Source organism: Tupaia chinensis, unplaced genomic scaffold (genome assembly GCF_000334495.1).
Source record: "Tupaia chinensis unplaced genomic scaffold, TupChi_1.0 Scaffold000316_1, whole genome shotgun sequence".
NCBI lineage: Eukaryota > Metazoa > Chordata > Mammalia > Scandentia > Tupaiidae > Tupaia > Tupaia belangeri.
In genome coordinates, this window is record NW_006159809.1 from 8,100,441 (window position 1) to 8,106,553 (window position 6,113).

General features: G+C 42.8%; 1 long non-coding RNA gene across 15 annotated transcripts in view; it reads left to right on the forward strand.

Moving 5' to 3' along the window:
• LOC102500575 (uncharacterized) overlaps positions 1 to 6,113 on the forward strand; it is a 47,361-nt gene that overhangs the window by 31,680 nt on the left and 9,568 nt on the right. For 12 of the 15 annotated variants that reach the window (XR_003549837.1, XR_003549834.1, XR_003549836.1 and 9 more), the window contains one exon: positions 1,164 to 1,233. The exons of the other annotated variants lie outside the window; for them this stretch is intronic. This is a non-coding gene — a long non-coding RNA (uncharacterized LOC102500575). The remainder of the gene's footprint in view (positions 1 to 1,163; positions 1,234 to 6,113) is intronic. 15 annotated transcript variants of the gene reach the window in all.

A 6,113-nucleotide genomic window follows, 5' to 3' on the forward strand; every position in this document is an offset into this window, starting at 1 on the left:
CTCATCTGACCTACAGCAAATTAAAAATAATAATAGATAAAATTAAATAAGTAATTCTTAAAAAAAAAAAAGATTGAATGAGCTGAAGGAAAAGATGCTGAAGCAGACAATGCATTGATACAGATGATGCTGGTGAAGCCAATAAGGGCCTCATGAAACATATGAAGCTGTTAATCACTTATTTAACTACTTATCAAGAATCTATGATGTGCCAGGTACTGTCTTAAGTGCTAGGAATATGATAATGAATAAAACAGACACTATTCCTGTCCTCTAAGAATTTACATTCTAATTAAAGGTGACTATAAACAAATATACAAATAAAGCAAAAAAATAAGAAATCAGATACTGATAAGTGCTACACAAAGAATTAAAACAAGGTATTACAACAGAACCTAGAGAATTCAGTGGGTGGAGTGTAAGAAGGGACAGGGTAAGCAATTCAGAATTAAGATCATAAATAACCTTGGTGAGTATTTAAATCATCTTTTAGCATTTTTTTCCTCAAAGCTTATTTTATATATGATAGCACATGTGAGACAGATATATAGAGAGAATGAGAGAAGCACTCTTGACAAAGTCTCATCACTCCACAATCCCTTTTCCCTGGCCCTTCAGCTTGTCATGATCTTGTGCATACATGCATGCACCTGGCATGTTTTCAGGCCAACCTGGGTATTTGAACCCGTTGTCAGCCATATGGCTCCCAGTACTGCAGTTCAGTTTCCTATTGGCTGCCACCTGGCTGGACTTCTTTTAGCAGTCTTACCTCTTTAGTCTGGAACCAGATTTTGTAGGAGGGATCAGGGAGTTGATATACAAGGGTTTAATTGAGATTGCATATTGCTTTTTTTGTATCTTTTGTGCTATTTACTTAAAAATAAAATTTCCAGAATTATACCTTATCTTTTTAAAAATATATTTTAAAATATTTATTTAATTCCATTTGTTATTATTATTTTTTAACTTGACCAGCGTGTGACAGAAAGGGAAAGCAAGAAAGCAAGCCACCAAGTCTGGGACTCGAACCACAGTCAGCCATGTGGGAATCCAGCGTCCTTACCCACCATGCCATCTGCTGGTCCCAAAATTCTACCTTATCTTTTCACCTCACCTTAATTTCTGCTGCTAGAAACTTAACCTTCTGTCCTTTTGCATATCAGGCTCAACTAGCTTATCTTCGAAACACGTTTCCTGTACAGAAGCCTGTAGCAGTCATGGAGCTCCTTTTAGGTAAGGTGAAGGAGTGAGAACTCCATCCCTCCTTCCATTGTGGTAGGCAGAGGAGCTGGCCTCTACAGTTCCAGGAACTCAGGACACTGCTCAACTTGAGTCTGGTATTTCTCTGAATTTGAATGTAAGTATAGAAGAAAGGGTGGGACTTTTACCAGTGAGACAAGTAAGAAGTAGTGGAAAATTGGTCCCATATGCCTAAATGGCAGAATCTAAAAGTATGTAGGGGTAGGCTTCAAAGTTTCTGACCTGGAATGGTCCTTGAGTTTATGACAGGACTAGGCGACTCTTTTTTTGGAGAGGTTTTTGCTATAGGGCACGTGCGCTCGTCAGAAAGAGAGAGACAGAGAGACAGAAAGCAAGAAATCCACCCCCCCATGTGAGCTGAGGTACTTATACTTCCCTCCTAGGAATATACTGGGAAAACCAACCTAAGAGAGCTGGAGATCACGTCCACTGTTAGTGATTTCCTTGAGGGCTCCATCTATGCTTACTCCCTCAGCTCTGTAAGCCCCATGCTCTGATATTCTGGTTTCTCTCTTTCTTTTAAATTGAATTACATTCCTTAGACTTTAAAAAAAAATAATGATTTTTTATTTAACTTTATTTACTTATTTTAATTTGACCAGAGAGGGACAGAGTGAGAGAGAGAAAGAGAGGGAAAGTAAGAAAGCAAGCTGCCAGATCTGAGACTCGAACTGTTGTTGGACACATGGGAGTCCAGTGCCCTTAACTACCATGCCATCTGCTGGCCTCTGCATTGGGGCCTAAAAATTCTATTATCCACTCATACTTCTCTTTTTGAATTAAAAAAAAATTTTTTTTTTTTTTTTGAGAGGTTTTTGCTATAGGGTGCATGCACTCGCCAGAAAGATAGAGACAGACAGAGAGACAGAAAGTGAGAAATCACCCCCTGGGGGTGGTGGTGGCCACGCCGCAGTCCCTTCTCCTTCACTCTCCTCTCGGGATCTGGGGCACGCATGCACACGTACCTGGCGTGAGTTTAAGCCACCAGGTCTGTGACTCGAACTGCGGTCGACTACATGGGAGTCCAGTGACATAGCCATTACACAAACTGCTGGTCCCCATACTTCTCTATTTAGACTATTCACTCCATGCCCATTTTAACTCTTTGGCTGTACGTAGTCTCATAATTTTGACAATGTCAGCCCACCTTCCTCCATTAGCCCCGCTTCTAGAACTGTGGTTTTAAAGCTTTCAGGCATCAGAATTGTCCTTGAGCGTAGCGGGTGTGGGGTTGAGTTCTTGTTTGAACGGCAAATTCCTTATTTATAGTTCTAGATAGTCTGATTTAGTAGGTATTAGGTGGTGACCAGGAATTTGCAGTTTGATCAGCCTCCCATGCAGTTGTGATACCAGTCATCATCTGTAGATCATATTTGGGGAAATGCTGACTGAGAGGACTCTGCCAGCTCCTTGCCACATTAGGGTTAGGAATGGGATATGAAACCTTTACTTGGATCCTAAGAACCTCAGTCTGTGGCTTCTCATGCAATGGGGATAGTGGATAACTGTCCCTGTGTACCAGTCTGCTGGTACATAGGCAGTGGATAACCATCCCTATGTACCAGTCTGCTGGTACATAGACGGTGGATACCTGTCTCTATGCAACCAGTCTGCTGGTTGCCACAGTAGTATCAGAGCCCAGATGAGGTGAAGGGCATTAACGACTCCCCCATGGCAGGCCAGTACCTTTGGGCTTTACAGGGACCTTTGGCTTTGGACTCAGAAAGCAGGTTAGACCCAGAAAGTAGACCCTGAGGGCAGCCAATCATACTTCACATTTCTCTCTGGAGTTCTTCTCATCTTTTTGCATAGATCCTGCCCTAGAGTAAGCCTGCCTTAATCTGGTCCCCAAGTTGTCTTCACTCCTGGTGTGACTATCCTCCTTGCTGCTTCTACTTGTCTCCCTATAAAACAATTTGAGCTTGTCTTTCTTCTTTTACAATCCTTTGTTACATCTCTGTTTATCTATACAATCAAGTCTAAATGTTTATTTCAATCTAAGACTTGCAAGACACACCAGGCATGTGTGCATGCATGCCTAAGATCTCTGGAGGAGAATGGAGGAGAAGGGATTGTGGCATAATCCCTTTATGTTCATTCTCCTCCTGGGATTTTGGGCTTGCATGTGTGTGTGCCTGGCTTGATTTTCAAGCCACCAGGTTTGGGACTCCAAACCACAGTTGACCAGATGGGCATCCATGTTGTAACAACACACCTGGAACACTCTTTACTTCATTAACTATCTATTGTCTTTTTTAAAAAAATTATTTATTGGGGCCAGCAGGTGGCATGATGGTTGTGGCCACTGGATTCCCACATGGCTGACCACGGTTCAAGTCCTGGACCTGGTAGCTTGCATTCCTCCCCTCCCCCCCAATCCTTCTCTGGTCAAATTAAAAATAAATAAATAAAAGTTATGTTTTAAAATATTTATTTTATTTATTATTATTAAAGTTTGCTCTAGGGCACATGTACTTACCAGTGAGAAACAGAGAGGGGATGGGGCATGGGGGGATGGTAAGAAAGCAAGCCACCAGGTCCAGGACTTGAACCGTGGTTGTACTATTTGTGGTCTTTAAGCATCAGTTAAGCACTAGTACTTGGGACCAGTAATTCTTTTTTTAGAAATCATTATTATTATTATTTTAATTTGTTGTAGGGTACATGGCTCACCAGAGAGAAACAGAGAGAGAGGGAAAGCAAGAAAGCAACCTACCATTTCCGAAACTCGAACCACCATCGACCATGTGGGAGTCCAGTGTCTTTTTTTTTTTTTGGAGAGATTTTCACTGTAGGGCGCGTGCGCTCGCCAGACAGACAGAGAGAGACATAGAGACAGAAAGCGAGAAATCACCCCCCAGGGGGGATGGTCACGCCGCAATCCCTTCTCCTCCATTCTCCTCTCGGGATCTTGGGCACGCACGCACACGCGCCTGGCGTGAGTTTTAAGCCACCGGGTCCGGGACACGAACCGCGGTTGACTACGTGGGAGTCCAGCGACATAGCCATTACGCTAACTGCTGGTTCCCGGAGTCCAGTGTCTTAACCACCGTGCCACTTCCTGGCCCCTGTGCCTTAGGTTTCTTAAATTCAGTAGCACAAAATAGGAATGTTTGATAAGAGCGATATTGCCATTTTTGGTGATAGTATATGAGAGCATTTAACATAGGACCAGGTGTGTATTAGGTGCCCAAGTGGTGACAGAAAGTGTGTGAGAAATATTTTGAAACAGTGAGGTCTTTAAGCTCCCTACCTTCATCCATGGGCCTCTGCTCCCCAACCTAGGGGAGAGATATGTAGGGGCTAGCAACATACATGCTACCACCTTTGGGAAGTTGCGAATTCCTTGTTCATGGCTTCATGCTCAGCTAAGAAGTTTAATCTGCTCCCATTTACCTAAGAGCATATATATCAGGACTCTGTCCATCAGGTCACTCAAAACCTCACCAAACACTGAAAGTGTTCTAATCAGACTAACTTATGATTATTCTAGGTAGCTTTCTTGGAAAGGACCTAACCTCAAAAATCTTAGTGGGGAAGTCCTTTAATCTCAAGGGTAGATGTGGCAAGGCAGTGGCTGTGGGGGTTTGAGAGTGAATTAACTTAGCCAAGATAGCTCGGGGAAGTTGAGGAAAGCATGAGGGAGGGTCCAAGGTAGGAGGCAAAAAAGATTCAGGTCTTTAATTTTTGCTCATAGAAAGATGCAGGCCCATGTGAATGGATGGAGCTCTAGTTTGCTGTGGCCTGTCACTTCCCTGTGATGAGTCAGTCTTATTTCAGGCTGCTCTACAAGGAATTTTGGGTTTAGTAAGGGATGAAATAGGGAATCTGAGTCAGGTAGTCTTGCTTTATATCCTGCAGATCTGTAGGAAGAACTGTGTTGCAGTAAGAAGAATCCCATCTAGATCCCATTGGGATTTCCCTCTGTCCTTACGCTTCCCTTTTACCTTGTTACTGGCCTGGCTTCTGGGAGGAAGAGGAACGGATGAGGGAAGATGGGGAAAATTAAAGAACTTGATGGAGTGCATGTATTTACTGTCCTTAAATTGCTTTTGGAATAAAGTGTAGTTGTCGGAAGGAAGATGAGTGAGTAGGTGGCAGAATAAGCACACTGCCTATACCACTTGCCTGGCATTCAGCTTGGACCCTTGCTAGCTATTACCGATGTTTTTATGTGCTGTTCCTTTCTTCAAGCTAGAGTATAAGCATGAATACACATGTAATTTTTTTTTCAGAATTATTTTAAGCTATTTATTTATTTAAATTTTACCAGAGAGGGACAGAGTGAGAGAGAAAGTGAGAAAGCAAGCCTCCAGGTCCAGGATTCAATCTGTGGTCTGCCACATGGCATTCCAGCACCTCCAGCCACCACGCCACCTACCAGCCCTACACATGTAATTTTAAATCAACAAAATCACACCTTAATACTGTTTTGTGATGGAACCAGCATTTGGCGTAATGGCGATGTCACTGGACTCCCATGTAGTTGACTGCAGTTTGAGTTCTGGACCCAGTGGCTTAAACTCACACCGGGTGCATGTGCGCGTGTGTCCAAGATCCCAAGAGGAGAGAGGAGGGGAAGGGAGAGAAGGGATTGCGGCCTGGCCATTCCCCTGGGGAGTGGTTTCTCGCTTTCAGTCTGTCTCTCTATCTTTTTGGTGAGTGCATGTGCCCTATAGCAAAATCCTCTCCAAAATAAAAAATAAAAATACTGTTTTGTGATCTTTTTTCACCTAATTGAATGTTGAGGACATCTTTTTGTGTCAGTAAATACAGAACAAATGGCTGCATTGCATTTCCCAGTGGATATACAATAATGCATTTTATTCTGGTTTTTTTTTTTTTTTTTTTGG